This window comes from Podarcis vaucheri, assembly GCF_965113315.1.
Source record: "Podarcis vaucheri genome assembly, chromosome: 4".
Classification (NCBI taxonomy): domain Eukaryota; kingdom Metazoa; phylum Chordata; class Lepidosauria; order Squamata; family Lacertidae; genus Podarcis; species Podarcis vaucheri.
In genome coordinates this window covers 105,775,039-105,797,171 of record NC_138762.1, presented here as the reverse complement: position 1 = coordinate 105,797,171, position 22,133 = coordinate 105,775,039, and the positions used below count along the sequence as shown (strand labels likewise).

General features: G+C 41.4%; 1 long non-coding RNA gene across 4 annotated transcripts; it reads right to left on the bottom strand.

The window, feature by feature from the left end:
* Window positions 1-6,672: 6,672 nt before the first annotated feature.
* On the bottom strand, window positions 6,673-21,296 carry LOC309531725. Of its 4 annotated transcripts, none has more exons than XR_014219381.1 (4): window positions 21,175-21,296; window positions 20,166-20,240; window positions 15,625-15,806; window positions 6,673-6,913 (listed from the first exon to the last, which is right to left on the bottom strand). It is a non-coding gene; the product is annotated as an uncharacterized lncRNA (long non-coding RNA). The 4 variants fall into 4 exon arrangements; XR_014219382.1 differs by having other exon boundaries at window positions 15,601-15,768; XR_014219383.1 differs by having other exon boundaries at window positions 15,625-15,768.
* Between the last annotated feature and the right edge of the window lie 837 nt (window positions 21,297-22,133).

Below are 22,133 nucleotides of genomic sequence, written 5' to 3'. Positions count from 1 at the left end.
GAACCAATGTTTAAATGTTGAAAATGATATTACATTTGTTTCTCTAGACTAAATTGAAAATAAGTAATTTAAACTAAAACGTAAGTTTTTGAAAGTATAAATGAAACGCATGAAACAAGGTTATAATTTGCTGATATCTTTATTGTTAAGAATGCACTGTGAGGGAGATGTGGGGAAGTCCGATAGGAAACTGAAATAAGTTTTGAAATTATCTATATTTTCTTTTTTTCTTTTTTTCTTTCTCTGTTGTTGATGTTTCTTTGTAAATTGAACGTATATCTTTATCTGGAAAAAAGCAATAAAAAATATTTTTTAAAAAAGAAAACTTTTGGAATTGCAAAGCCAGATTCATCTAGCAAATTCCACACATGCCAAAATAAAATGAGAAAGTTCACCAGAGGTACCATGTCTTATGGAAAAAATCTTTAGCTTCCAGCTCTTGAATATTGCAGAGGAAGGGATTAAGGAAAAAGCAGTTGTGGCATAACAAGGTTAAACAAAAACACGGGATCTCCTTTCCTATTACTGATGTCTGTTAGGCATGGAGGAAGATGTCTTTTTTAAAAAAAAAAATGTAGAACAGGGGAAGCAACATCTGTATTGCAACAAATGAAACACATAAAGGCAGCATCAATACAACTCCTAGGAGAGGTAGTCAAAAAACCCTGTAACTCCAGCAGGCCAAAATTACACCTATCAAAAGTGAAAAGGAGCTCAGGACAGGGCTTTCTATGTACCAAGAAATGGCAATGCTGTAAAGAGCCACACTGCAAAGTCGCTTATCTGTTGAAACAGAAGTTTGAAATTGTTCAGCTCAGCAGAACAGTGGCCCTCATGTGTTCATGCAATTCTGCAACACAAACAGAACGTTTCTAAATTAAATCCATCTCTTAACTCAACAATGTTTCCACTGTCAACATTGAACCATAACTCAGTGTAAACACAACCACTGATTTGATTTCAATATGTTTTGTTTTGATGGTGTTGATTTACCTGTCTTTGACACTTTCGTCCCTTTTCTGCTTCTTCTTCTTTATATAAGCATCTTCATCAAAATGGCTTGATATGAGAAAACCATTAATCCCACATGTAACTCACACTAGTGACAATACTGAGCTTTAAAGTGCTGTGTTTCATATACTTTATCTCGGTTATTTTTAAAACAACCCTGTTGTGTGGGCCTATATTATTACCCCAGTCATTTAGATGGGAGATGGGAGTAATCAATTGTACTGCACAGATTGCAATAATTATTTTTTATTGCGTATTTGGGGAATTAATTTTAAGTCAGACGCAACAAAGTTGTTGAAGAAGATTGCTGTACAAATGCATCCTGTAATTTTAATTTGGAATTTTAAATATACAGTGTTAAATTAAACTAAATTTATAATATAGGGCAGATGGTAGATGAGATTTAAGATGTGCTATCTCTAAGAAAAAACTTAATATATGGAATCAAAGTGTGGCAAGATTTCAAAGTTATTACAATAAAAGATTGCACACTGATAATTAGAAAGAAATGGTTTTTTTGTTTGAAATTATGACTCCTAAAATCTATTTGCCTGCTTCCAGTCAAATAGCTAATCTTCAAAATATAAATTCAGAGGGGTAGCCAGTTCGTCTATTAGAAAATGTAAAAAGAATATTGTACTTCTTCCATTTTACAACCTTTTAGTCTATATTTTCCTCAACATCTTTTCATTTCTCTTTCCATTTATCGGAGAGACAAAGAAGGGTCCCTTCAGACATATTTTTTATTGGGAATTCATGTTTATTTGTGCTTGTGATGGTATCAGGGCTGTATAAAGTGATTCTTCTTTCAATGCTGTTTGTGCCTGCCAAAGCTGTGATGCAGTCATACAGCTTCATTGCCAATCTGTGCATGTCCTGTAACTTCCTCATGAAATCTTGTAACCTTTTCCTATCATAAATGTTCAAGAATTCAGGGGTTCCAGTACTTATCCATGGTTTGGTTTCTTTGGAATGAAGGTCACTGGAGACTCTGGTGTCTTTAGGATATATGGTTTTATTTACACATAGATACATAATGAGCTTTTGAATTATGGTCCTGTAGGAAACTCTTGAGAGTCCCATGGACTGCAAGAAGATCAAACCTATCCATTCTGAAGGAAATCAGCCCTGAGTGCTCACTGGAAGGACAGATCCTGAAGCTGAGGCTCCAATACATTGGCCACCTCATGAGAAGAGAAAAGACCCTGATGTTGGGAAAGACTGAGGGCACAAGGAGAAGGGGACAGCAGAGGACGAGATGGTTGGATAGTGTTCTCGAAGCTACTAACATAAGTTTGACCAAATTGTGGGAGGCAGTGGAAGACAGGAGTGCCTGGTGTGTTCTGGTCCATGGGGTCACGAAGAGTTTAACATGACTAAACGACTAAACAACAACAACATAATGAGCATACGTATGACGGTAGGGCTTGCAACATTAACACTCCAACAAATCTTATTTCCCCTTTATTTTTATGGGGGTGGGGGTTCCCAAAGCCATAGCTTTGGATTCAGCACAGAGAGCATGTTTCTGTGTCTCCCACTCTAGCACAGGCAGATAAGGGTAACTCCTGGCCTATTGTTCTCCTCTGGAAGCACCACCAGGTTCTTGACCATCTCTTTAGACACTTAAATAGAGTGCTTGCAAGCTTAACAAAGAATCTGGTTTGATCAATCCTGCAGTCCCTTCTACTATAAACCCCTATTTTACAGATACAAAACCACAGGCTTGGGTGGGATCCATACATAATCCAAATCAATCTCCAATCCTGTAGCACTATTCCCCCCCCACACACACACTTGTGTTGTTCTGTACTTCAAGAGTGCCCCTGGGGATGGCAATAATACAGTCACAGTGGCTGTGTTACCATGTAGATAAGGCAAGCAAAGTTTCTCAACAATGTCCCATGCATCCTTAAATATGCAATCTAAGTTTCACAAATGCCCTTTAAGAATAGGTTATTATGCCTAGGATATCATCTTCTGGAGAAAATCTTCTTATGAGTGGGGAAAAGGAAGACTAGAAATATGAGAACAGCTATAATGGTTTGATTCACAGGAATATGATAAGATCAAACCAAGCATGATTTTCTTTTCAGCCTCAAGACTTCAAGGAACAGTCTAGTAATAGGCATGTAAATGGAAGGGCACTGATTCGTACTAATGTAGACTGTGAAGTACTTTATAAACTACACATTTCTTCCTGAATTCTGAACTATTTGCTATTTGTAGCTTTAAATGAGCCCCTTCTTTCTAATAACATATGGTGATCGGTGGTTTTAAAATTGAAATCTATATTGGGGGGAATGCAAGCACTAATCATAGCCTTGACTCTATATTTAGTGTCTGTGTGTGGTAATAATGGCCGATATGCTGATTAATTTGAAGACTAACTGAGGAATAATGGAGCAACTAATGGAAAATTGTTCCTCTGATATATATTTCCCATGAGCCCAAAGAAACAAGGAATGAAATACACCTGGTAGTTTATATTGTCTGAATCCAGAAATGAAAAAAGAGGGAACATTATAAATGTGCGATTACTTATTAATTTATTTGCAGAACTGTATAGTTTTACAAGTTACAGATCAACATACTAATACACTGGTTTAGCCACAGACTCTGCTCACACTTTGCTAATTTGGAGGGGGAAAAACCTCTATGTTTTAGTGCATTCATTACATTTAGTAGCAAATAATTCTTGTGGGCTGCAATAAAGTGAAAGCAATTATTAATGAATTTAAAGTAAAATATTCGGGCCCTTGCCTCATTGGAAAGTAGTTAAGAAAGATATATTGGATTTCGGCATCTGGGACTGTCAACTACTGATTGGATTCCCTCCCCTTCCCACTAATATGAATGTGTGATTTTCAGATTGTGTGATTGCCAAAGCTAGCTCACAAAAGAAACTAACTTGGGGACTAATGGAAGAATCTTTTTTCATTGGAGCAAGGTGGGCATCAATTTAGTTGTTCACTCCCATTGTAACAGGTGATTGTCACTGGCAAATTATACATTGGTGGCCATCTGTCTGATGCAAAACATCCAATCTTGTGTTGGAAACTATGGGCATGATCCATCCCAATGGGCAGAACCATGTTGGGACCCAGCGTGTGCCCACCCACCTCCTTTCTTAGTGCACATTATGGGATACACATAATACCAGCCAATACGGCAACAGAAGGACAGAACACTACCTAGCAGGCAATTTTCTTCATGTTTTCTGATTCAGTCAATGCCTAGCTGAATCTCTGGGTTAGAGATGCAGTACTGGATGAGGAAACAGAAATGCAAGCCAAAGAAGAGCAAGGGTTCCATTGAGGAAGGCTCCGTTTCGCCTTGGGGTGAATCCTGTGTTTGCCATCCAAAGAACTGGGTTTTTACTTATTTGTTTACAAAATCAAATTTGTAACCAACCCTTCCTTGTGTGAGCTCAGGGCAATGGCATAGGCTTGTCGCCTTTTACTTCTACAAAAATCCTTAGAGGTTAGTTAGGCTAAGTCAAGATCGACTCGGAGATCCAGGGACTGATTCTGACCAATTTCAGGCGGCTCCTCCTCCTCCTCCTCCTCCTCCCTCCTCCTTAAGCCGGCTTGCCTTCTTGGGGGTTAGAGCTTCAGTGTTGGGGTGAGCGGGGATGGGGAGGCAGGAAATGAAACTCTCTGTGCCTGCTCACCCACTAGTTCAAATGCAATGAAAAGAATAAGAAATGACACCCCCCCCCCCAAAAAAAAGTGAGGAAGGCAAATAACAAAACACATGGGGGAAAGCCCCCTTAGCACTCCATGAGTCTGAGGGAGGAAAAGGCTTTAACACAACAGTAGGAGGAAGAGAGGTGGAGGAAAGTCATGGGGATGCTGACACGAAGTCAGCTGCGATTTAAAGCAACAGTAGGGGAAAGACAGAGGCACTCTGACTGGCTCCTCAGATCTGTGTAAACTAATATAAACATATAGTTTGACTTTTCTCACTTGTTTAGTTACTTGCCCATCTAACAACTATGTGGATCTGTCACAATGATATCCAAACATAACTACTGTATCTGGGGAATGAAGATCCATTTATTTATTTACTTAACTCAAATGACTTCGGAGGGTGGTAGATCACTGCCAGTTTTTGATATTGCATTGTAAATCACACCCTACTCATAGTTGGACGTGCCTGGGCTAAGAGACAGGGAGTAGCTCACACAGGTCATCCAGTGAACTCAGTGGCGTAGCGTGGGTTGTCAGCACCCGGGGCAAGGCAAGTAATTTGCGGCCCCTAACCCGTGGATTTGTGCCCCATAACCTGTGGATTTGCGCCCCCTAACCCGTGGATTTGCGCCCCCTAACCCTAACCCCCAGATGTTGCGCCCGGTGCGGCCGGCCCCCCCTGCACCCCCCACGCTACGCCACTGAGTGAACTTCATGGCCAAGCAGAGATTAGAACCTGGTCTCTGCAGTCTACATTCACTGCAACTCCATCAGTTACATGCTCTCAACTGAGTAGGTGATGCATGTGTGAAACATTATTGCATATGAACATCATGTTTTCATATAATAGATGCTCTAGCTATACCTGATTCAATGCATAATTTCAGAGTAAAAAAGACAAACAAATGGGGTGGCTGTGGGGGAGGGAAGAAGAGGTTTCCACATTGCAATAAAAGGTCTAAAACTTGCTATCAGTTCCATGCCATTATGTGCTACAGAGATCATGATCATTAACATGCTTATTTTTTGGGGGGAATGGGAATAGGATACAACTTTCAACTGTGAATCATGCAGAGTTCCTATTATATGGGCACTTACTCCCCTGTTTTCTAATGCAGCGCTGAATTTTCACCTACTAATGAAACACCAGAGATGGAATATCTTATGCTGCTGAGCAGCAGCAAACCTATTTAAATCTGCAACTCTAATTTGCCAGCAATATTTTATACTTAATTTGCAGCAGTTCTATAAAGTTAAATTACAAGAAACCAACTTGCATTCCCACCCCCCTTTCTGTCTGGGAAATTATACTATTCATATGACTCCAAGCATGGCAGATTAAGCATCCCAGCTACACTGTGAAACTCATTAATACAGATAGTAAGCAAGAATTCAATTTTTCCCTGTATTTTCCATCATTCCTATATGTATATTTTATGGTATATTATTATCTCTATATCTTTTCTCATTTGCAGGAGTAAAAAAATAATTTTAACAATGCCATTTTGAAATTAAAAAGCTGCATATTGAGAGAAATTGCCAATGGGGAAAAATGAGTTTCAAGTAATTATTGGTGGCTTAAGAGTTCTTTGTATGCAATTTTTCATTTATACAACTGAAATGACATCTCTAACTTTTTTTATACCTGTACCTGATATCTCTTTCTATTTCTTTTTCTCCTTGAAAATATGATTTTGTAGTTAGGAAATGCATTTAAGTTGTCATGCCATTTAAAAAATAAAGATGACCTGTTTCCATTTTGTCAGAAAAAGCATAAGGTTCAAATGTAGCTGCCATGACAGAAATGCAATTTGTGAAGAATAGCCTAAAAGATTATAAAAACTTTCACTTACGCTATGCCTCTGCTATTTGAGGCTATTTGTTCAAATTTTCACACTAGTGGATGATGCAGGGCATGTCACTGTGAAAAGATGAAGGGGAAAGAAAATGATAGCAATGAAGTGGAAACTCTGAGTTAGCCATTTATATGTTAAAAAGCTTTTTCACAACAACAAAATGAAGCTCTTGGCATTTTGTAGCTCTCTTTATAACAATTAGGGGTTCCTTCTGACATCACCTCAGCAGTATGGCAGCTGCTGCATGTTCGCTCTTTTTGTCAGAAACTGCTCCATGTGGTGAGCTCCATCACCACAACTGCTCAGGGCAGAACCGTCCAGACTGACTCTACCCAGGCAAACCACAGTCTCCTCCTGGGAAAGAAAAAGTAAAAAAAGTTCCAGTAAAATTCTGAGCAACAAGGTCTTCCTTGGGTGTCTCTTGCATTTGCAAACTTGGTTTTTGGTCATTCTCTGGTGCTGCAACAACTGTTGTTGTTGTTATCTTTCTGACTTGGGTTTCCTGACTCTGGGCTTCTACCCACGGCAAAACCCTGACACTTTCCCACACTACTCTGCTTCCTCAAAATCTCAAGGTCACATGAAAGGTGTCATCAACATGACTTCTTTCATCCTTAGCGTTGATTCAAGATTGGTGACACTGGCATGAGAAGTAGCTGTGATGCCGGCTCCTCCCATGTGAATTCTAAACATGGCAATGGAACACAAATGTACAATCTCAATCCCAGTTGAAGGCTGAACTTTAGCTTTAAAAAGTTAATCCAGTTAGTCTTGCACATGACCTGGCAGCCCAGCATAAATTAAGACGGCAAAAAGGGGTGGCTTGTCTTCCCTCAGCCAGCAATAGCCCCACTGCTGAATGGAGTTTGGATTCAATGTGTCTGTACACCAAGCTTGCTTTCCATCAGCTTCTTGAGCATAGGATTGCTCCCTAAGATTTGCATGGGGATCCAATTCATATGTGTATTCCTGTTGTTGACAATTCATCATATGGTGCCTGGCACAAGGCACATCTGATGAACTGTTGCTCAACACCCAGTTCAGTGTGCATCCACACATCTTTTTCTAGATCCCAGTGGTAGCATTCTCAAGCCTGCTGCCACCCAGGACATTTATCTGTGACAGTGAGCATCCTTGCAGTAGTGCAGTTTCCACACCTGGGGCAGAAGAAACATGGAAACTCACAACATCCCAAGACATAGACCTTTTCTGAAAGCTAAATGTCTACAGTAGGGCACACTCAAACAAAACTACACATGTTTTAAAATGTTTCTTCTGCCCCTTGAAATACAGATTGCATATTTTTAAATTGCTCTAAATAAATCTAAATGTTTTTCCCCCTTTGCTGTATTTCAGAGACGCCAAAAAAGATTAGTTACATCTAATTTAAATTGTGTGGAGTCTATAAATATCCCTAATTGGCATATTTAGTAGTATAACAATGGGAGCACCTGTTTGAAATAATCCGACCTACACAGTTAGTTGAGTTTTTATCCAGTCATTGGAAATATCATTCACAATTATAATAATCATGCTATAGAGACATGGAGACTCTAGCCCAAAAATGAATTATATGTAACATCTGTTCAAATTCACAAACTGAAAGCTGCAATGAACATAATATTATCTATAAATGAACCCTTTAGTTCTCTGTATAAGAAGTGATCCTTTAAGCTATTTAACAGCGCTACATAAAAGAATTCCCGCATGGTTTTTTTATGCTTGGGGAAAGGATACAGTATACTAGTGAAGACTAGCTTAAGCTCATCAACAGATTGATGAATTGAGGAGCAAATCTAGATTTGCTGTCACTCTAGTCTTCTTCATACATTATGCGTATTCCTAAGGCTTTTGTTCAGTTGAAAACACAAAGTGTGACGGCAACAAGTATATTTTAAAAACACTGATTTTACCTCAGAATGTTCCGCACAGGAGGATTTAGCTCAGGAAGCTGGAAACTAAGGGGAAACTAGACTTATCCTTCTGATTGGTTGAAACATTGGGAATGGTGTGTGAAAATATTGTATGTAAATCAAACTAGAAAATTTGGTAGGAGACTGTGATTGTGGAGTCAGAGAGGCAGAGTTTGAAGCACTTCAAGGGGGAACTGCAGCAGAAACAGAATTGAGCGATAAAGATTGATAAAACATTGGCTTAATTAGGGAAACAGCCAAAACAGGCATGGCTGGATCTGTTTATCTCTGTTTATTTTATTTTATTTTAAATAAAATTATTTGTTCTTATAACTAGTCAAACTGTACAATAAGGGTTTTTTTTCTTTACCCACCCCCCAAAAAAAAATTATTCAAATGTTACTTTACTAAAACCTAAAGTAAAATCATGTTTTGTTTTGGAAAAGCCTTAATATTCACCCCACATTTAATTGCTGTATTAGGAGTAGGTTGGAAAGTTCAATGGCTGTTTAGCAGAGCCAGGCAGAGAAAGAAAATGGTATATTCTTGGGGGCATCACTGAGTAAGAGAGGCATGGTTTGCTTGCTTCCCATCCCATTTGTGGTACAGACTACGATCTACGTCATCACAGATGAAAACCCTGGGTTTGTTGCTGTTTAGTGAACACTTTTGATGCTTCACTCATGATTGAGCTCACATTTTTGACCCGGGTGTGAACTCAGGTTTTTGGGGAGTCAGTCATGGGAGTGGGGAGCTGATCCAGTACAAGGCATCCATCTGCAAGGGAAACTGTCACCCACAGCAGTTTCAGTGTGGTCTTCTAGGGAACATTATTGGTATCAGCCTATCTCTAGAGACAATGGAGTGAGCCTCTGGGAATGAAGTCAAACTGTTGCATTAGCAGCGCCAAAGTGACCTCTCTAGGGTGCTGGTCTGCCCAGACAATATCAGCCTCACTGATGTGGCTCAAAGGAAAGCAGAGCAACACATTTGGCACTGGCTTGGATGCAGGAGATGCCAGAAAGAGGCACAGAAGACAACATCCAACTGTCTTAGGGACTCCAGATTTGTGTAGGGTTTACTCCTTAGCCTTTTCTCCTCCCAAAGACATCCTTCAAAGCAGCTGAGGTTTTGGATCAGAGTTTTCCTTCTAGGTGGACTACCTTCCCAGACTGATGAGCCCCATCTTTTCCTCTAAATGGAGGGATCAAATCTCAGAGGTACAGCACATATTTCAACTGTGGCATTTTGTTTTTATCTAGCATTGAGAAAATTGTTTGCCTTTTTATAGCTTTGTGTAATCCCCTTAGAGAGTTCTATTTCATTAAGGTGTATGACTTTTTAAACGAGTATTTAATCATCAGCGTTCCCAAAGGATCTCAGATTGCATAACTGGGAAAGGTCCCTGCCTAAGACCTTGGAGAACCACTGGGCTAGATGAAGAAATGGCAGTTTTATGTGTTCATGAGAATCTCTGGTCTCAGGCTACTCTCTGGAAATATCGGCAGGCTTTTCATCATAATTCAAACCTGCCTTTGAAATAAAACTGTGCTAAATTCCAGAGAATGCTTTTTAATCATGCACCAAGGTGCAATTGCCTAAATGGAAATAAATGGAAATGCTGTTCCAGGGATCAATTTGAGCTGCTAGAACAAGTAGGCATTCCATACAGTGAATTTGTTTTGTGCAACACAGTATGCCTAATTTAGCAGGCAGTTGCCAGAGGACCTTTTAAAGCCAGCTCAGTGGCACATACAAAATTGCTGCACGTGCAGTTTGGCTTTCCATTCCATTATGCTTTAGAGACTTCATACTGATATAATAGTTTATTTTTATGTCCTTGCTTTCCTTGTTTAAGAAATGATTGTGCCTGCAAATTATATTATCAACTGTTTTAGTGTCGTGGTTTCTTTTTTTACTTTCTGTTATTTTATTTTATGTGCCGTTCTGCCCAGTCCTCGTTTTCAAAATACAACTAAAATGGGGAAGAGGAGTCTGTGGCCTTCCGGATATTTTGGACTACAGTTCGCATAACCCCTAACCATTGACCATGCTGGCTGGGGCTGAGGAGAGTTGGAATCCAACAACATTTGAAGGCTGCAGATTCTCCATCCCTAAAACAAAGACCAAAATCTGACAATTCCCTTTCCCAATGCTTATCTGATTACTCTTCTTATTAGAATGCAACACAGATCCATGATACATCTCATGAGAAAATGCATCTTAGGTTCAAGCTCCTTGTGGGAACTGTAGCCTGTCGTCTCCAAATGCAGTTAATGTTAGAGATGTGGTAGAATATCTTTGCAATTTGGAGAAACAATTCTGGGGATGGTAGGGGGGAAAATAATCCAATTTATGCTTGCCTTAATTGTTGTTCTGATATCTCCTGAAGGGGTATCTCAGCTATCTCCTCCCTCATGAACTTGTCTAATCCTATTTTAAAGTTATCCAAGTTAGTGGCCTTCACATTTTTAGGAGGAAATTCCATATTTTAACTATATACTGTGTGAACAAATTACTTCCTTTTGTTTATCCTGAATCTTCCAAGATTCAGCTTCATCGGACAGCAGATTTCTGGTATTATGAGAAGATTTCTTCCCTATCCTTTCCCTCAATGACATGAATATTTTTATACACTTGTATCATGTCTCTCTTACTCTCTCTCTCTCTTTCTTAATTAAAAATATATAAATCTAAATGTTGTAACCTTTCCTCAGCTACTTGATCATTTTGGTTGCCCTCTTCTGAAAAGGGAAAATAAATCTAGACCGAACACAATCAAATAGAGCACACATTAGTGATGGGAGAGAGAGAGAGTCAGTTTCAGAATATTTTAGGCTGTTGCTCCTGCAAGCAAGTTCAATGTGTGTGTCTCCGCACTAAGGAATTATATTAAAATGACAATACTTTATTAAAGGTGAGAAGCTGGTTAAAACCAATACAATCAGGAGTCTAAAACCAAACTTTTCTTTAGAGATGGGACACAATAAGAAACAAGGTACAGTGAATCTTATGGCGCAATGGGTGCCACATTCTGGGTGCTATCAGAATTTTCACCATCTCTGCCTCAGCAGCTGATAGAACTAGAAGCTGATCACAGAGGATGAACAAAATTGTATCATGGGTGATGGCCCTTAAATTGCCCTGATCTAAGCCGTTTAGGGATTTAAAGGTTATGACCAAGAACAGAAGTATAGTGTTCAGATCATAAGACATAGTGGTACTGCTCTTTCTGCTTTAGTCAGACCTCACCTGGAGCACTGTGTCCATTTCTGGGCTGCATTTTTAAGAAGGACACTGGATCATGTCAGAGGAGGGCCACAAAGACAAGGGCCTTAGCTATAAAGGAAGGTTAAAGGTGCTGAGCATATTTAGCCTGGGGGGGGGGATGATTAAGAGGTGCTATGCAGGATCTGATTTCTTTCACAGAGCCTGTAAGACAGAGTTGTTCCACCTGGCCTTTGGCTTGGAGTCAATTTGATTCCTTCCCCCTCTTTCTTTTTTCCTTTCTTCTCCTGTGATGAGGCTGCATTTTAATGTTCAGTGTTTTAATGTTGTATTTTAATCTTGTTTTTAAGTTGTATTCATTCAACTTGTTTTTATTATTGCTTGTTAGCCGCCCTGAGCCTGGCCTTGGCTGGGGAGGGCGGGGTATAAATAAAATTTATTATTATTATTAACCATCTTTAAATGCAGGGTTTTCACACAGATGATGGTGTGTGGCTAAAAATCAGATATCATGGAACAAGGAAGGTAATCAGCTATTCAGGCAGTGTCATGTGGCCTTGGAAACTTATCAGAGCAAGGCAGAGAATGCACTGGCTTATCCTCTTTGGAATACTTCTCCCAGCAGCTTTCTAAGACATCTTATTGATAAAAAAAGAGTGGGAGATGATGAGAAGAAAAAAGGAGGCCAATCGTGTTCTAGGGTTGCCTGAGAATGGCCCAAAGCTGTAAGATGAGATTTACGAACCAGGAAAAAAAACACACCGAGGTGACAGCAGTCACCCAAGGCTTGAAGTCTATGTCCAGGTAGTTTTGAACTTCACTATGCATAACTCATATAAAGTGACATGACTTCTAGGCTGTGCGGACCCAAATCATAAATATTTAGCCACTACAAATTAGTACTGCTACAGTTGGGTTCTGATCTTGCCTTTAGCGAAGGGGTGCAAAATATCTTTTGGATCCACTGAGACGGGTTGGGACAGGTTGGCGGGTTGGTTTTAAAAACTTACATGTTACTTCTTATTTATAAATCCCAAAGTAGTTTACATAAAAATAATCAAAATTGATAAAGAACAACAATACATCTAAATACTCATAACACGTAATTTCAGCAAATACAGCAGCCAGAACCAGAGAGAGAGAGAGAGAGAGAGAGAGAGAGAGAGAGAGAGAGAGAAAGAACTTGATATCAGCAGTCAGGAATTACCAAGGTTAACAGAAAGGTCTTTTAACTGTCTGTGAAAGCACCCCATAGTCAATGTATACCTGATCTCAGTAGGGAGCTCATTCCACAACAGAAATGCCCTCCTTTGAACCCTGGCCAAGTAAATTTCAGTAGGCCATGGCATTGTCAGGAGGGCTCCACCTGTAGTTGACAGTGGCCTAGGTGAACTATACGTGGAAAGACAGTCTTGGAAATAAGCTGGCTGCAAGATGTTTAGGGCTTTGTGGCTAAAACTCAATACCTTAAAGCTGGTATGGGCAGCCAACGCATGTCATATGTGCATGTTAGGGAGCAACCTAGTTGCAGCTTCTGAATCGACTGGAAGGGTAGCCGCACATAGAGTATGGTACAGGTACAGTTAAAAATGAAAGAGGCTCCTATCTACTTCATAAAGTATGGAGAAACTAATTCAAAAACTTAATTCGTTCCGGAGGTCCGTTCTTAACCTGAAACTGTTGAGGTACCACTTTAGCTAATGGGGCCTCCCAGTGCTGCTGCGCAATTTCTGTTCTCATCCTGAGGTAAAGTTCTTAACCCAAGGCACTCCTTCTGGGTTAGCGGAGTCTGTAACCCGAAGTGTTTGTAACCCAAGGTGTTTGTAACCCGAGGTACCACTGTATAAAAGTTTTGCTTCTTAACAGGTTGTCAACCGTTAAGACAGAATTTTGCCAAATTGTGTGCACTGCATTGTATTACTTTGGCAAGTACAAAGATATGTTAGGTTATAGCTGACAGCCTTAGCTGTGCATGTCAGGAATGTGTGTTTTCCATTGTGGAGGCAAAAATATACCACTAAAATAACTAATTAGCTCATTTTGATACCATCTTGGTGATAAATATACATCCTGGAAAATTTTGTCAACAACAAAATGTATTGCCTTTTCAAAAACTAATAGATCTATTTCAGGCCTGAGCATTTTAAGGTATCCAGATAATGTCATCAATCAATCTTGATAATCAGATACAGCCGCTTCTCTGCCAGCTATTAATGCCATGCCAAAGAGTTTCCAGCCGTCCTTGTGAGAAAAGAAAATGGTTGCTGATCAAGGTGATTATGCTGATGATGATGTATTTAGAGGGTTCAGAACAGATAGAGAAATAGATAGAAACTGAAAACCCCAAAGGTTCCTGAAGAAGGATGCTTCCTTCGAAAGGAATGTTACCCTGCATATCTAACAAGAAAACCTTCCTTTAAATGTCCCCTGGGTTACCTACAGTAGTCTTCAAACTGTGTATGAGCAAATCCTGGGGGTGTATTAGAATCTTATCAGCAGTTACTTAATGAAGGGATTCAGTAATGGTGAACAATATGCTGATTCTTCTGCCCCAATCCTTCCCCTGCAAATACAACTGCAGGAAAGAGTTGGGTGTCCTTAAGGCCATCACCTCAGTTCAGTCAGGCCAACAATGAGACGTACAGTGCTTGGAACCATTAAACATACAGTGGTGCCCCGCAAGACGAACGCCTCACGAGACGAAAAACTCGCAAAACGAAAGGTTTTTTCGTTTTCGAGTTGCTTCGCAAGACGAATTTCCCTATGGGCTTGCTTCGCAAAACGAAGCTTGCCCCGCAAGCTCCGGGGACAGCGGGAAGCGCAGCGCGTCTTCCCCGCTGTCCCCGGACCTCTTTTGAAGCAAGGGGCGGCGCGGAGAAGATCGCTTCTCCCCGTTGCCAGCCCCGCAAGCTCCGGGGACAGAGGGGAAGGCGCAGCGCCTTCCCCTCTCTCCCCGGACCCCTTTTGAACCAAGGGGCGGCAAGGGGGAGAAGCGATCTTCTCCTCTCCGCCCCTTGCTTCAAAAGGGGGGACACAGCGGCGCTTCCCCTCTGTCCCCAGACGGTCTCCATAGGAACACATTGATTGATTTTCAATGCATTCCTATGGGAAACCGTGCTTCGCAAGACGAAAAACTCGCAAGTAGAAAAAACTTGCGCAACGAATTAATTTCGTCTTGCGAGGCACCACTGTATCCCAGAATCTGGTAGGAATATAAATCTGCACTTATTTACCCTTCATGAATGCAGCTATGCCTGTGGTACGGAATTTGCACAGATCTCAGTGGAGCTCTTGTCTCTCCTTTGCGTGACAAAGGACTGGTCAGTATTTTGGGCCAGACAGAGGTGTCCACTCCTAAATATCCACCCCTTAGTCCTCTCTTCCCCAGAGCCCTAGCCAACCCAAATATATATACACCCACACTTTATGGATTTTGGAATTTAGATCCATCTTTCCAAAATATACTTGTGGAATTTTCTGTGGGCATTGAGATCCCTGGGAGAGGGATGGAGGGGTGGATAAAGCAGGAGTATTGTGTTAAAAAGGTAAAGGGACCCCTGACCATTAGGTCCAGTTGTGGCCGACTCTGGGGTTGCGGCGCTCATCTTGCTTTATTGGCCGAGGGAGCCGGCGTACAACCTGCAAAAAGCGGCAAGAGGAAGGCATGTGATAGCAAACATCCAACTCATGCTCCTGGTCTAGCTGAAATGTCTGCCTCCCTGCCACAGGACCGCCTAACTTATTTGTGGGAAGGAATGCAGGAGGGGAAAGAACGTTTCCAAGCGCATGGTTCTAAATGTACCCCTTGCATTTTATTGCCCAAGATCATTTTCAGGTTTTAGCTGAAAATCTGGATGCAAGCCATCTTGCTGTGGGAAACAAAGACAAGATGGCACCCACCCATTCTATGCGTCAAATCCTTACTTCAGTATTGCCAATGAGAGCGTGTTCCCCACTGGGGTCTTCAGGCTAGCTTAGGGAGCACAGGGCAGGCAAGCTTCAGAGGGTCTGGGGAAATGGAGGGGCTGCTCCCAGCATCTACCGCTTGAGGTGGCTGCCTCATTCTACCTAAGGACAGCATGAGATGGGGTGGTAGTGGATTATGCCTAGAAACAAACAAACAAATAAATAAATAAAAATAATACAGTTGATGAGTGAAATAGTGCCTTCCATGGACCTGAATAGACAAAACAGTCTGTTGCTCAAATAGGAAGCTGGTCGTATTGGTCTATTTAAAGAAATGCACATTCAGAAGCCGATTAACTTAATGTACTCTTGTTTCCAATATGAAGCATTTATTCACTCATGCTGATATCTGAAAACAAAAGCAAATGTGAAGAAGCATTCTACATGAAATTAAATACATGTGTAGTGTAATCACAATAGCTAGAAACAACATGTTACATTTTAATTTACACTTCTAAAACTGCTCATCGGTTAAGCATTTTATTACAAGTCCGGGTATCTTGGCACTTATTTGCATGCACTGTGTAATTAAGGCAGCGCTCCAAAGAAATGACAAATGGTGCACCGAACAGGAGTAATTATTCTTATTTATTTACATTGGGTTAGGAAGACAAATACCAATTATGATGAAGGTAGCACCATGCCAGCTAGTTAACAAATAGAGGAATGCTTTCTGTACAGTAAAATATGCACTCTCTTAATCTCCTCAGAAGACCCATCACCACAACACAAAAACATAGCTCCAGGTCATACATTTTTTTAAAGGCCCTTAATTCTGTTCCTATTAGTGTGTAGCCACATAGGCAAGTAAAGGGTGCACAGGAATGCACATATTTGTAAAAATAACGCACACAAATGCATTATATTAATGGAAATTGATTTACAATGAAATTTATGCAGTGGTACCTCGGGTTACATACGCTTCAGGTTACAGACTCCTCTAACCCAGAAATAGTACCTCGGGTTAGGAACTTTGCTTCAGGATGAGAACAGAAATCGTGCTCCGGCAGTGCGGCAGCAGCGGGAGGCCCCATTAGCCTTGGGTTAAGAACAGTTTCAGGTTAAGAACAGACCTCCGGAACGAATTAAGTATTTAACCCGAGGTACCACTGTAATACACAAAAATGCATGTGAACATGTGCAAGTGAATTTTCATGAGGACTTTGGGGGGAGGGAATCAAAAACTGATATGGAAATGTGGAGAACTGAATTTAAGCTTGTTAAAATGAGGAACTGAAGGAAACCAAAACTGATAAATTCTCTCATCCCTTCCACATACTCCTGCTTTTCACCCCAGTCACCTTATTGCTTTCTATTCTGCCCCTTGCAATCCAAACCAGTGAGTGGAATTTGACGGAAAATATCCATGCATGCTTCTTTTTGTTTTCGTCCATCCTCTCAAACCCTCCTCCCCAGTTGGTTTCCAAGATTAAGCTGCTGTTTGTTTGTTCCATTCTAAAACAAACAAACAAACAAACAAACAAATCCCACCTCTGCAATTCTAATTTAACAGAATTACACAAGATCTGTAACTGGTGCTCTGAGTGTGTGTTGGGGAATGCCTGTGCCAATATTTCAGTCAATTACGATAATATCTATTAAATTATTTTCAGGGGTAAAAGTTAAAACAACAACAGCAACCCACACCTTTCCTTCAGTTGTCAGATGTTTGGGCATTGATGACATGGTCTGAAACACATTAGGGGAGTATTGTTGACACATCTTCCTTCATGAGTAGTTCCTGTGGAAAGCCCACAAAATACCTTCTAGCAGGATAGGGCCATAGTGATAAAATATGCCATCTACAGATTCCATTAACTCTGCTTTGAACAAATAAGATTACATGGGAAGACCATAATGAATGTGTTGGAGCATTCAAGGGAACCTGTGGTAAAGAAGGAGTCCAAAGAAATTAGAACCCTGGTGTGTGCCACAAATTTAATGTTGAACACATGTCCTATTATCTTCTTGGATGCTTCCTTTGCTTCAGTTCCAAATATTCTGCTTACTTACAGTGTTTATTTCAGAAGTTCTTGTTTACTTTTTTAATTTAGAGGGGGTATCCATGAAAAACAAATGCATCCTGCGACACCCTAGAAGATCTGATAAAGGGACCCCTGACTGTTAGGTCCAGTCACAGACGACTCTGGGGTTGCAGTGCTCATCTCGCTTTACTGGCCGAGGGAGCTGGCATACAGCCTCCAGGTCATGTGGCCAGCATGACTAAGCCACTTCTGGTGAACCAGAACACCGTTTACCTTCCTGCCGGAGCCATACCTACCATATTTTTTGCTCCATAAGACACACCTGACTAGAAGACGCACCTAGTTTTTAGAGGAGGAAAGGGGGAAAGTCCTGTTTTTTGGGGGATCAGCTCACAGTTGTGCAACTTCTTTTGCAAAGGGGAAAAATCCTGTTTTTATGGGGTTCAACTCACAGTTTTGCAGCTTCTTTAGGAAAGGAAAGGGAGCCGTTTCTACAGTTTCTAGACAGATAATCTAATCAGCCAGTCACATGTCGCTGGGGAAACAAACAGCCTCTGTCTGCAGAACATTCAACAATGGAGGCCTGGGCAAGGGGGCGGGGCCAGAAAGGGAGCCAGCGATTGACCACACATTCACTCCATAAGACGCACAGACATTTCCCCTTACTTTTTAGGAGGAAAAAAGTGCATCTTATGGAGCGAAAAATACGGTATTTATCTACTTGCACTTTGACATGCTTTTGAACTGCTAGGTTGGCAGGAGCAGGGACCGAGCAACGGAAGTTCACCCTGTCACAGGGATTTGAACCACTGACCTTCTGATCAGCAAGCCTTAGGCTCTGTGGTTTAACCCACAGCGCCACCCGAGTCCTAAGAAGATCTGATAGTAATATCTTAATTTCTGATATTCTGTAACTAGAAACTTGCACAACTATTTGTGGAGGGTATGTGATATCCAATAACATGATGCTGTTGTAACTGCAACCAAGTGAGAACAGGGCCAACCTGAATGATGTTTTCTAATGAACAAACTCTTAAATTGGAAGTTATACTGTAGAATCATGAAATAATTCCCTTTTGTGTGTGTGATTTACAGCTGTGAGTAAATCCTTCTAATTATTCCAGAGCCTTCCTTGTAATCACAGACTAATCCCATTTATATGCTTCTGGGGTTAAAAAGCAAAAAAACAACAACCCAAAAACCAATGAACCCCACCAGTGTATAAAGATTTAGATATACAAATTAAAGGTTTCTTGCTGTAATCCATAGATCGGGAGGGAGGGATTGTTTATCTTTTGTTCTGTGTGAAGCACTTTGGCTTGTGGCTTCTAGACAATTGTGTCTATAACCTTAAACCAAAAATAAGACAGACAAATAAGTCAATCTTTGACGCTTCCCAAAAAGACCGTGCCATCTGGATGTTTTGGATTCTTAACAGGTGCTTCTGGGACTTTGAGCCTAATTCTTGGCCCAGATTCCAAAGCATGATGGGTGACTCTGTAGCTATGTGCAATTGTGCACTGCATTAATTGAAGAGATTGGAAGAGGCCAAGAATAGTAATTAGTCAGTTGGTCATGCAGAAAAAGAGAGCAGTGGCTTCAAGCCACAGTGATGGAGGCGCAGATGGGCCAGACCATCAGCTCTTGCTCTCCGTGGTACCCAGCTAATCTATTGCTGATCAAGCAAACAGTCCATCTTCATCCAGGTACTCAGCTTGTTGAAATCAACAACATAAATTTCAGAAGCCACTGGGGAAAGAAATCACTGGGGTTGAAAGCCTTTAAAACCAAACACACCCACCCACCCCGAAAAATACCAAGCCATGTCAGCGCAACATTATTAGGCTTGGAAAAGCACCAGAGAAGCCAAATGTTAATATGAAATTACCGTATGTCTGTATGTAAAAAATAAAACTGAGGAACATTTTAAAATGCTCTTTATATTGTGCATCAGTTGCACGTTGTGTTTGTGTGTGCTCTTGCAAGCACACGTTGTGCATGAAATTATACTATGAAGATAAAAATCACTTTGTCTAGGCAGCAAGTTTTAATTGCATAAAAGGTACCCTGGTTTTGGGGTAAGTGGGTCAAAGCACACTGATGGTGTAGCTTACTTTCTGCTGCTTCACTGCCAAATCATAAAAATCATAGAATTGTAGCATTTGAAGGGGCCCCCAGGGTCATCTAGTTCAACTCCTGCAATGCAGCAATCACAGCTAAAGCATTTAAGACAGATGGCTACCCAGCCTCTGCTTAATAACCTCCCATGAAGCAGAGTCCATCACCTTTCGAGGAAGCCTGTTCCACTGTCAAATAGCTTACTGTCAGAAAGTTCTTCCTGGTTTTTAGCCAGAATCTCCCTTCTTGTGACTTGGATTCATTGGTTCAAGTTATTTTCCATAATCTGAAAGGTCGCTCTTTCTTCCAACATGGGTGAGGGATAGCGTTTCACTTTTTATATGCTCTCGCTTATGGAATAACAAATTTGTACACATATATCAATATTGTACTCACAGAAGTGTCCACTTAGTTCCTTAATATTCTTGGAAAAAGCTCATTGCCAAGATTTTGCAAGGAGAATTCATTAGTCTGGATGGGACAAATAGTTTTGTTTTGTTTTCTCCTCCTCAGTTTCTGCTTATTATTATTATTGGGGTGTCAAAACAGCTATAAGACCCTAATTGTGAATGATAGCCTGTTGTTCTTTTTAAAGGCTAGCTAAGATGCCCTACAAGGGACGCGGGTGGTGCTGTGGGTTAAACCACTGTGCTGCTTGGGCTTGCCACTCGAAAGGTCAGCGGTTTGAATCCCCGCGACACGGTGAGCTCCCGTTGCTCTGTCTCAGCTCCTGCCAACCTAACACCAAAATGCAAGTAGATAAATAGGGACCGCTCCGGTGGGAAGGTAAACGGTATTTCCAGGCGCTGCTCTGGTTTCAGTGTTCCGTTGTGCCAGAAACGGCTTAGTCATGGCCGTTTGCCCAGAAATGTACAAAGACAAGGAATGTTCTTACCGTCTGCTTTTTATTCAGTATTTACAGAGAGATGCTTTAGAACCCAGCCTCTTGGATAATGGCATTCTCCCGAGTCAATCTCCACACACACACCCGGCTCTCCCACTTCCTCATTCGTCATCACCTCTATGGGTACTGACAAGTGCCCTCTGCCTTTGAGCTCTTTGCTTTTCTCCTTTCAAGGTCCTCCATGTTCTGGGGGGCGGGCGGTCTGGAATGCTTTCTAAAGTCACTGTGTCCATCAGCTGTCACCCCCATGGTGATTCCTCTACCTCCTCCTCCTCTCCCATTGTTTCCCAACTTTTCACCTCATCTGCATCTGAGCTGTGACCTCCCTCAAACCCCTGTTGTAATTCTGAACTGTCTTCCTCTTCTCTGGAAGGGTTGGGCTGGGGAGGCAGTCTCCATCATTCCTCCTCTGCCCAGTCCCTTACAGACGTTGAATTACACCCCACTCCCAATGTAAAAGTCTGGCAGTGGCTTATGTAGGCGCACCACAGAGCTCCACACCTGTGCTTCTTGGCCACCATGCAGTATAGGGATACAATCAGAATTTTGTATAACAATGTAGAGATGTTTCACCTTCTCACACAGAAGAATTCTAGGAAACAAAACATAACAGAGCTATCCTGTCCTGGAATGTTGCTAACATGGTAATCATGGAACAATGATATAAACATAGCAACTGTGGAAGCTGGCAAACAGAGAAAACCAAGAATACAATCCTGTTGTTTGGTCCCAGTTCCTGCCAACCTAGCACTTCGAGAGCACGCCAAAAAGTGCAAGTAGATAAATAGATACCACTCCAGGGGGAAGGTAAATGGTGTTTCCGTGTGCTGCTCTGGTCTCGGTGTTCCGTTGCACCAGAAGAGGCTTAGTCATGCAGGCCACATGACCCAGAAAAACTGTCTGCGGACAAACGTTGGCTCCCTTGGCCAGTAAAGCGAGATGAGTGCCGCAACCCCAGAGTTGTTCGCGACTGGACTTAACTGTCAGGGGTTCTTTACCTTTAAAAAGGTAAAGAACCAGTCGCAGATTGTGCCGAGGGAGCTGGTGTTTGTCTGCAGACAGCTTCTGGGTCATGTGGCCAGTATGACTAAGCCGCTTCTGGCGAACCAGAGCAGTGCACGGAAATGCCATTTAGCTTCCCGCCAGAGCGGTACCTATTTATCTACTTGCATTTGACATGCTTTTGAACTGCTAGGTGGGCAGGAGCAGAGACCGAGCAATGGGAGCTGACCCCGTCACGGGGATTTGAACCGCTGACCTTCTGATCGGCAAGTCCTAGGCTCTGTGGTTTAGACCACAGCGCCACCCGTGTCCCTCCTTTACCTTTACCTTTATTCTATTTAAAATGCTTTGTATGGTTTGTCATAACCAACATTTAGCACACATTTTAAATATGGGCTTAAATTCTGTTCTGTGATACCTGTTCTGTGACATATGCCTGTGCTTCCACAGAGAGAGAT